Below are 9,045 nucleotides of genomic sequence, written 5' to 3'. Positions count from 1 at the left end.
GGATAGACATTGTTGAAATAAATAGGATCAGCCTTCCACAACATTGGGTCCCCAGATGCTGTAGGGCAACAAACCCCATCATCCCCAACCAGCATAGCCAATGGATGATGGAGATTGTAGTCCAACATCTGGAAATCCAAGGTTGGACTGTGGCACTGGGTCCCTCTGTGCCCATCTTCCTAATTATGAATGAACTAATTTAAAATGTCAGAATTTCAGTTATGATACTAAGTGCTGGTATGCAATGTCTACTTGGTTTGTAGGTTACTGTGCATAACTTTCCAGCATCTATCATTCACACACACACACACACATATGGATGAGCTCATATTAATATCTAAAACTAAGCCAAAATCCACTGACATTTTGTACTGTTCATTAATTATAAGTGAATGAATGACAAGATTAGCAGATGTGCTTCTTATTTAAAGCTATTTTCAAACATCTAAATTAGATCATTCTTTTGACATCCAAGCTGCGTTGATTTGCGATGCCATCTCTCCCTGCTCACTCCCCTCTAAACTCATTTGGGCTTTTCAAGTGTTCAGTAGGCATGCAACTAGGTTGGGAGGGAGCTCAAGAGTCATCCAGTCCACCCCCCTGCAATGCAGGAATATTTTGTTCAACGAGGGGCTTGAACCCACCACCCTAAAATTGAGACTCATGCTCTACTGACTCAACTATCCTGGGAAAGGTGACAATTTTCTTGTGTAACGCCATGCCCATGTTGCCCTGACAACCTCCCCCTCAGTTACCTGTAGGGTCTTTTGTCTTGTGGATGGCTTAATGGCAGGGCCAGCACTGAATAATCTAGAGGGGGAAATATGGAACCCAGGGATATGGGGGTATTAGGTAATAATATTAGGTATTTTGGTGTTTTTATACTGTAAACTGCCCTGTGATCATCAGATGAAAGACAGTATAGAAATGGAAATAGAAATAATAGAAATAGAAATAATAGAAATAGAAATAGAAATAGAAATAATAGAAATAGAAATAGAAGAAATTGAAATAATAGAAATAATAATAATAATAACACTTAGGTTCTTATGTATTATTGCCAGGGTTTTCTTGTTTGATAAAATGAAAACTAATACATGGGTTGCATTTTTCTTTCTTTCTTTTCTCTCCCCCCCCCTCCCTATTTTTTACTGGAAAACTGATGAATTGAACATAAAAAAGAACAAGCTGTGACAGTTATTCTTTATTTAATAAGCTTTCCTGAGTATCAAGCATCAACTATAGCAAGACTACAGAGTGCAGAAAGCATATAGAAAGCTATAATGTAATCTCAAGGAAATGTAAGGCATTGCTCTTTTAGGGTTTGGGGTTTTTTTGCATTAGGACGTGTGTATTCCCCCCCCCCTCCTTCCTAGCAATTCCAGCTAAAAAATTTATGCAGTGTGTCCATTTATTTTTCTGCTGTAGGCTTTCACAGCCTGTACCTTCCCTGCCGCGCACTGTTGACACTTTATCTGTTTGCATTTCATTAATGTATTTGCATTGCTGTGCAGAAAGGAAGAGTCACATTTTTACCAAAACTGAATCTTGAAAAAGCTCAGGTTTTTTTTTCTGGATCCAAACTTACACACACACACACACACACACACACACACACATATTCATTTTTAAAAATATCAAACTTGAGGAGTGGCCTAAGATTTTTTGGGTGCTCTGGACAAATAGAATCCATCTTTCTCCTTACCTATTATGTTTTGTTGTATGCTGATCGAGAGCAATAGCAGTAGCATATTAAGGAAACAAGAGCTGATCAAGATGCTCTTTTCTCATTTTCATTTTTTTATGTCTGTCGCTTTACTCCCCCCCTTTAAAACTGTATTCCTATCAGTGGTTGGCCTGGCCATGGCATAGGCTGGGTGCACATTACTAGCTTAAAATGCAGATAGGTTGTTCTTTCTCTTCATTGGGATTGAAGCAGGTTTGCAGGAAAATGAATCTAAACACAGTGTTTCATTAAAAAAACACATAACAGGACAGATAAAGGATAGAGTGTGGCTAACTTCATTTGTGCAACCTCTTCCCAAACCAGTGGCAGGAGTACAGCATAGGAGAAATAGCTTGCAAAAAAATGTTATATTAGGCAAAGTTGCATACAAAATGTGTATATTAGTAGAAATGTGCACTTAAATGTCAGTAAGAACTTAAAAAATAAAATAAAAACTGATTTGGAAATGTAGAGAACTGAATGTAAAACTGGGAAAATGTGAACCTGAGAGAAACCAAAATTGAAGATTTGCCCATCGTCTTCTGTCAAGGTAAGCAAAAGGCATTATCACAGTTCACGAACACTTTCCATCCTGATCGCAACACCTGAGGAGGGTGTGGAGTGGGGCTCATGAGCAGCACAGCCGGGAGAGATGGCATCACCTAGGAAGGCTCCTGAGGTCCAGATGTTGAGACCTAGAGGGGTGTCTTTCATCTCCTGCCCTTAGGTTTCATGGAGTCTTTGAAGAATGGCTGCTCAGTCCAGATCTACCCCCAAGGTTGGCACTACCATAGATATTGTTTCAAGTTGCGCAGGAGAGAAAAAATGTAGAAGAAACCAAAGTGAACATATCTACTGGCTTAGTTATCACACATGAACATCATACATGGCTTAGTTATAGCAGGTTAGCAAAGATCTGTTAAATTAAAATTCTTTTCTTTCTCTCCATTACAAATCAAGCCCCTTTTCTTCAAACATATCTACTTTCTGTCTCCCTTCCCAGCTGCGTATATAAAGTTCATTTGGTAATCACTGCAGTGCCTCAAAGCTCACTTAAACATTTTATCTTTATATTTTTTGATATAGATTTCCAAGATCTTCCGAAAACAATTTGTGCGGCATTATCATATTTAATATGAACTCTGTGGTCATCCTTTTGGGTGAGCCCTTTACAATAACAAAGACTGAGGATTTTTAGGGGCCTTGATGATCCGCAGCAAATAGTTATTGAAGCCTCTTCACCACAGATGGTAAGGGTCCTGCTTTAAATCATGATGAATCCCTCTGTTCAGCTAATTTTGTATAGCTTCCAAGCTGAAAGTCCAAAATGTAAACATTGTTTTTACATCAGTTCTCTCCTCATAAAACATATACAGTTACATTCTTACAATGAGGAATGTGCATAAATCAAACAGTGCATAACTGAGGAAAAATCCTCCTATTTGTCAAATCTGCATTTGATTATCTATATAGCTTTTTAAATATCATAACTGAGGAAATCTGTATGCATGCAACATATGGGGCTAAGTTTTAGCAGGTACCAATGCACTGTTAAGTGACGCAGAATGCAGAAGTATATATTTCCCCCCAATCTGGTCGTCTCCCTCCTGCAATGATTAAGGAATAACACTAAGCCATTTTGAGGTAAGTCTAAATCTGTGCCTCTGTTTGACAATTGTCTTGCATATTATTAGTTGCAGGAACACAGCAGTAGTGTGCTACATCTGATTTGTGTGAATTATCAGAAGCTTTCGCTGCAGCAAGTTGTGTGACCTTTCTTAACTATAAATGGAGTTAATTTTAGCTGGGTAGATATATTCCAATGTGCATTTAATGATGGGATAGAGGAGAGGCTGCTGGAACTGTTTTCTTGGGGCATAATTGCTTGTGGGGAAAGACCTATATCTCTGATTATCACAAGGAATTTTTAAAAAGGAACCACAAATGCACTGCTTTTGCAATTAAATCTGGATAAAAATGCCTTTGACCCCAACTGTGAAGATTTCCCTTGTTGAAATTTGAAATAGCTGTCCCTGCTTTAGAGTTGCCCTTTTGTTACAGTAGGTGGCAAAACAGGAAATGTTTCTGATGCCACTTACTGACAGGAATTGGCCATAAATAACGAACTGAAATAAACTAAATTAGTGTCAGGTACAATCTGCTAGTCAAAAGGATTGATTGACAGTTGGTGGTACCATTCCTTTACTGTCTTTTAAACCATATTTATGGTACAGACGCTTTTCATATGCCACCTGATGCTTAAGCCCCTTTGAAAATGACAGTGTCTGACAGAAAGAGGCAATAAGAACTCTGCTTCTTTCCAACGGATAGAAGAAACAGAAATAAACCTTTTCCTTGACAGATTTTCTCCAACAGCTCGTCTCTTAGAAGCACAAACATGGTGACAGGCACAGCAGTTAAGGAGAAGGCCTCTCTTCTATTGGGGGGGGGGACCTTCATCATGGCATCGAACAGCTCCATTTTTACCTCAGGCATTTCTCAGGTAAGAAACACCTATGCAAACAAGGGGGGAGTAGTAGTTTTGCTCCTGACTACAATCGGGACACCTATAGGAGCCTTATGCTTGTTCCCAACCCTACCTGCTGTCTGCAAACAATGAAAGTCCCTCACTATTATCTATTCTGCACCATCCAAATCCAATTTTAAAGCTTGCCTCTGCAGTTGAAGTGGCTCAGCAGGGTATATTGGACGTCAATGGAGCAACCTTTCACTCAGCCAGCTCTGCCTGTGCCAGTTTGGTAAGACAGCTGAGGAGAAGGCGAAGTAGTGTAGCAATATAGTGGAGCTGGGAATAAGCGGTGGAACAGATGTGTATTGCCTTGGGTCTTGTTGTAGAGAGTGGGTGCTCCAAAGGGGTTCAACTAATGATGACCCTCTTGCCATTTTTGTGTGAGATAAAGGCACTATCCCACATTTTGGGATCTGCTGGAAATAGAAGGTTGTTTCCAATTAAATCACACTCAGAGTAGACCCATGGAAATCAGTAGACCTAAGCTGGTTGTTTCTATTCATTTCAGTTTATCTACTTGGAACATAACTAACACTGTTTTCAAACCTACACAAGTCTGATGTGAGTGTTAAATTTAATAATTTCACAATGAATTATTATTTTAAAAATCTAACAGGATGGATGAAAAGAGCATATATATATATATATATATATATATATATATATATATATATATATATATATATAACATTGGTACCTCGGTTTTCGAATGGCTTGGCTCCCGAATGCTGCAACCCTGGAAGAGAATGCTCTGGTTTGTGAACGTTTTTAGGAAGCCGAACGTCCAACGCAGCTACCGCCACTTCCGATTGGATGCAGGAAGCTCCTGCAGCCAATCGGAAGCCGCACCTTGGTTTTCGAACAGTTCCAAGAGTTGAACAGACTCCCAGAGCGGATTAAGTTCGACAACTAAAGTACCACTGTACAATGAATGGGCTATTGCCCTAGTTTCACCTAACAAACTGGATGTGCGATTAAGAGAAAGAAGAGTTTTTAGTGGAAATGAGGCTTTGGACTGGGGCAGGGGGTCCCTGCTGTTGCTTTGGGGGATCTCTGATATAGGTTCCCTTGCATGTTATTTAGGTGTCTGCTGGATTTCAACAGACTCTTTCTAATATTTGGAAATAATAGTATGAACTCACCAGTCTGTTCTTTCATCTCAGAAAACTGAACACTTTAGTGCTGCTCCTAATCATCTCACCCCTCATGGCAGTGAGAGGATACTTGGGAAAGGGCTGTAGCTCAACAGTGGAACATCCCTGGCATCTCCAGGCACAGGAGAGGGTGTATTTATTAGATATTATCCTTCCTTCTCCACATTTCTGAGTTCAGCAGAGTGCCACCCATTTGCAGCTTAAATGGCAGCTTAGATAGGCTAGTTTTAGCCTCTTAGTTTAAGTAATCCAGGGTGCTTTAAGGCAGACTGGATTTTCCTAGTACCCCCCCCCCCTTAAAACAATAATCACACAGTCTTGTAAAAGGTAAACATAACATTTACTCATTCAAAATACTTGTTGAAGAGTAACAGGTCCAGCAACTTTTTCCAGGCAGGCTTAAAATGGTTATTCATTTACAAGGACATACTGAAGTCTGGTTTAAGATGGAGTCTGAGCATGTCGCTCTGACTTAGCAGATTGCTGGCAGCCCAGAAAGAGATGGAAAGAGAGGAACAGGGTGAGCCCAGGCAGGCAGGCAGCTATGCCCTCCCGCTGTCAGGGCACAGTGGGAATGTCTCTCACAGAATTCTCTCTAACGAACTTAAAAAGGGTAAAGGGACCCCTGACCATTAGGTCCAGTTGCGGACGGCTCTGGGGTTGCGGCGCTCATCTCGCTTTACTGGCCGAGGAAGCCGGCATACAGCTTCCGGGTCATGTGGCCAGCATGACTAAGCCGCTTCTGGCGAACCAGAGCAGCGCACGGAAATGCCGTTTACCTTCCCGCCAAAGTGGTACCTATTTATCTACTTGCACTTTGACGTGCTTTCGAACTGCTAGCTTGGCAGGAGTAGGGACTGAGCATTGGGAGCTCACCCCGTCGCGGGGGATTCGAACCGCCAGCCTTCTGATCGGCAAGCCCTAGGCTCTGTGGTTTAACCCACAGCACCACAGAGAAAATTTGTGAGCTTCAGCTCCTATCACATTCCTCACTAGCAAAACATGAATTGTTGGTTTGACTGCACCTTAAATAATTAAATAAGCTGGGTGAGACCCCTCCCTGAAGCCCTGGAGAGATGTTGCCAGTCACTGTAGATAGTGGCCTGACTATGCGTAAGGCAGCTTCCTGTGTATGTGCGCATGCGCAAACACATGTTCAATTAGATTCCCTTGGGCAAGCATTTTTCTCTCCTATTAAGTAATATTTAATCCAGAACAGGTGCACAGAAATTCTCATTTATCTCTTAATAAATCACACGGCTCTTTCAGACAGATTTTACTTACTCATTTGCTTGTATGGCAATTGTTTTCTAAGAAACAGGGAGAAAGGCAATAACGGTAGAATGGATGGTTGTATTACTGGAGTTAAATATTCTGCACAAAAATAACTGCAGTGTATTTTCTTTGGAAATGGTGTTTTTCGTAGCCAGAAAGATTAATGAAATTGTTGTTTGTTGTGGAAAGCGTCAGAATCCATACATTTCAAATACAGTACATTGCTGAGTGTATTTAAACCAAGTATAAAAGCAAGAAACTGTATGCAAATTGGGAGGGGAATAGTTTGCTAATATATGTCTATGTTTATGTTCGTGTAGGCCACAAATCTTAACAAATCTAGACAGCATCTTAAAAAGCAGAGACATCACCTTGCCAACAAAGGTCTGTATAGTAAAAGCCATGGTTTTCCCAGTAGTGATGTATGGAAGTGAGAGCTGGACCATAAGGAAGGCTGATTGCCGAAGAATTGATGCTTTTGAATTATGGAGCTGGAGGAGACTCTTGAGAGTCCCATGGACTGCAAGAAGATCAAACCTCTCCATTCCGAAGGAAATCAGCCCTGAGTGCTCACTGGAAGGACAGATCCTAAAGCTGAGGCTCCAATACTTTGGCCACCTCACGAGAAGAGAAGACTCCCTGGAAAAGACCCTGATGTTAGGAAAGATGAAGGGCACACGGAGAAGGGGACGACAGAGGACGAGATGGTTGGACAGTGTTCTCGAAGCTACCAGCATGAGTTTGACCAAACTGCGGGAGGCAGTGGAAGACAGGAGTGCCTGGCGTGCTCTGGTCCATGGGGTCACGAAGAGTCGGACACAACTAAACGACTAAACAACAACAGGCCACAAATAACTGAAAGACCATCTCCTCTATAGGCTCTCTCAGGTGTTAAGAATGGGAGGGGCCCCTCTCAGCAGTCCCATTGCCCTCAGACGTTGTGGGGTGATAGCCTGTAGCAACCCCTAACCCTTGGAATTCCCTCCCCACAGAATCTGGAACCTTCAGTATACTATATATAGTTTTTGTTGTATGCTGAAGCCACATCTCCTTACCCTGGCCTTCGCCACTTGAAATATATTTTTCGAAGCTACCCTCTTCTTCTTATTGTAAATTGTTTAAACAGGTTTTAACATTGTATTTTTTATATTATTGCCACTCATCTTGGACCTTATGGTGAAAAGTGGTAAGAAATACAACAAGGACAACCAATAGATGCATACATACATACCGGTATATATATATGTGCTTTAAAAGTATAGGTGTTCACTGTCCAAAATTACATACTGCAGGATATAGAAAAATAAATAATATATTTGATGTATTTTTGGTATCCTGCAATATATGTTAAGATTATGAATATTTAAAAAATGAAGATACGTATTTCTACATATACATGTAATCTACAAGCTAATGTTTCCTGTTAAAACAGCTTCCACTCAAATGCCAAGAAGCAGATTTTTAATGTATGGAAGAATCTTGGGGAAGTGATTAATTTCTCAGCCTCAGGTTCCCCATCTGTAAAATGAATAACTTATATAAGCTACGTTGTATACATTGGATACAATATTTTCCAAACAACATTTAAGGGGGATAGGATACAAAAATTATTGCGTGCTGACTGGGGATGATGGGAGCTGTATCCCAAAACATCAGGAAGTTGGCAAAGACTGTTCTAAAAGGAATATCTCTTCCTGCCTCTAAGCCAAGCATAGGCAAAGTCGGCCCTCCAGATGTTTTTTGGCCTACAACTCCCATGAGCCCTAGCTAGCAGACCAGTGGTCAGGGATGATGGGAATTGAAGTCCCAAAACATCTGGAGGGCCAAGTTTGCCTATGCCTGCTCTAAGCATAATTATCAGGGCTGTTATACTATGGTCTACAAGCAAGAACATATTTATCAGAGAGAAAACATTTGAGGATTACTTTGACTAGTGGGTCGTCTCCAGTGGTCACCAATTTTGATGCCTTCTAAGGAATAAAAAGTAAAGCACAGCATCTTAGATGAGTGCTGAGACATCAGTTTAAAGCACCTCGAGTCAATATCCCTCACATTTATCTGGCTGTATTAAATATACATATATAGTGGGTGAGGAATTAATACTGTATCGTAAATATCTTTTGATACAAGCTGCTCCCAGAGCAAAGGTTCTTTCACACCTTCATCAGTTTGAAACTGGTATACCCCATGAGGCAGATAAGGTTATAATTCTGGCATGCCAAGCCTAGATAGAGACAGTGGCTGATCATTATCTACAAAGAGATGGACTTCTTTAAATATAAAAAGTAATTGTACAGCACTTTTAAGCTGTGCAGCCCAAGGAGCTGTGAGCATTCATCTTTGTGGTGATTCTAAAAATA

This window comes from Podarcis melisellensis (genome assembly GCF_964234715.1).
Source record: "Podarcis melisellensis genome assembly, chromosome: 2".
Lineage (NCBI taxonomy): Eukaryota > Metazoa > Chordata > Lepidosauria > Squamata > Lacertidae > Podarcis > Podarcis melisellensis.
The sequence above is the reverse complement of the archived record's forward strand: the minus strand, read 5'-3'. Positions refer to the sequence as shown.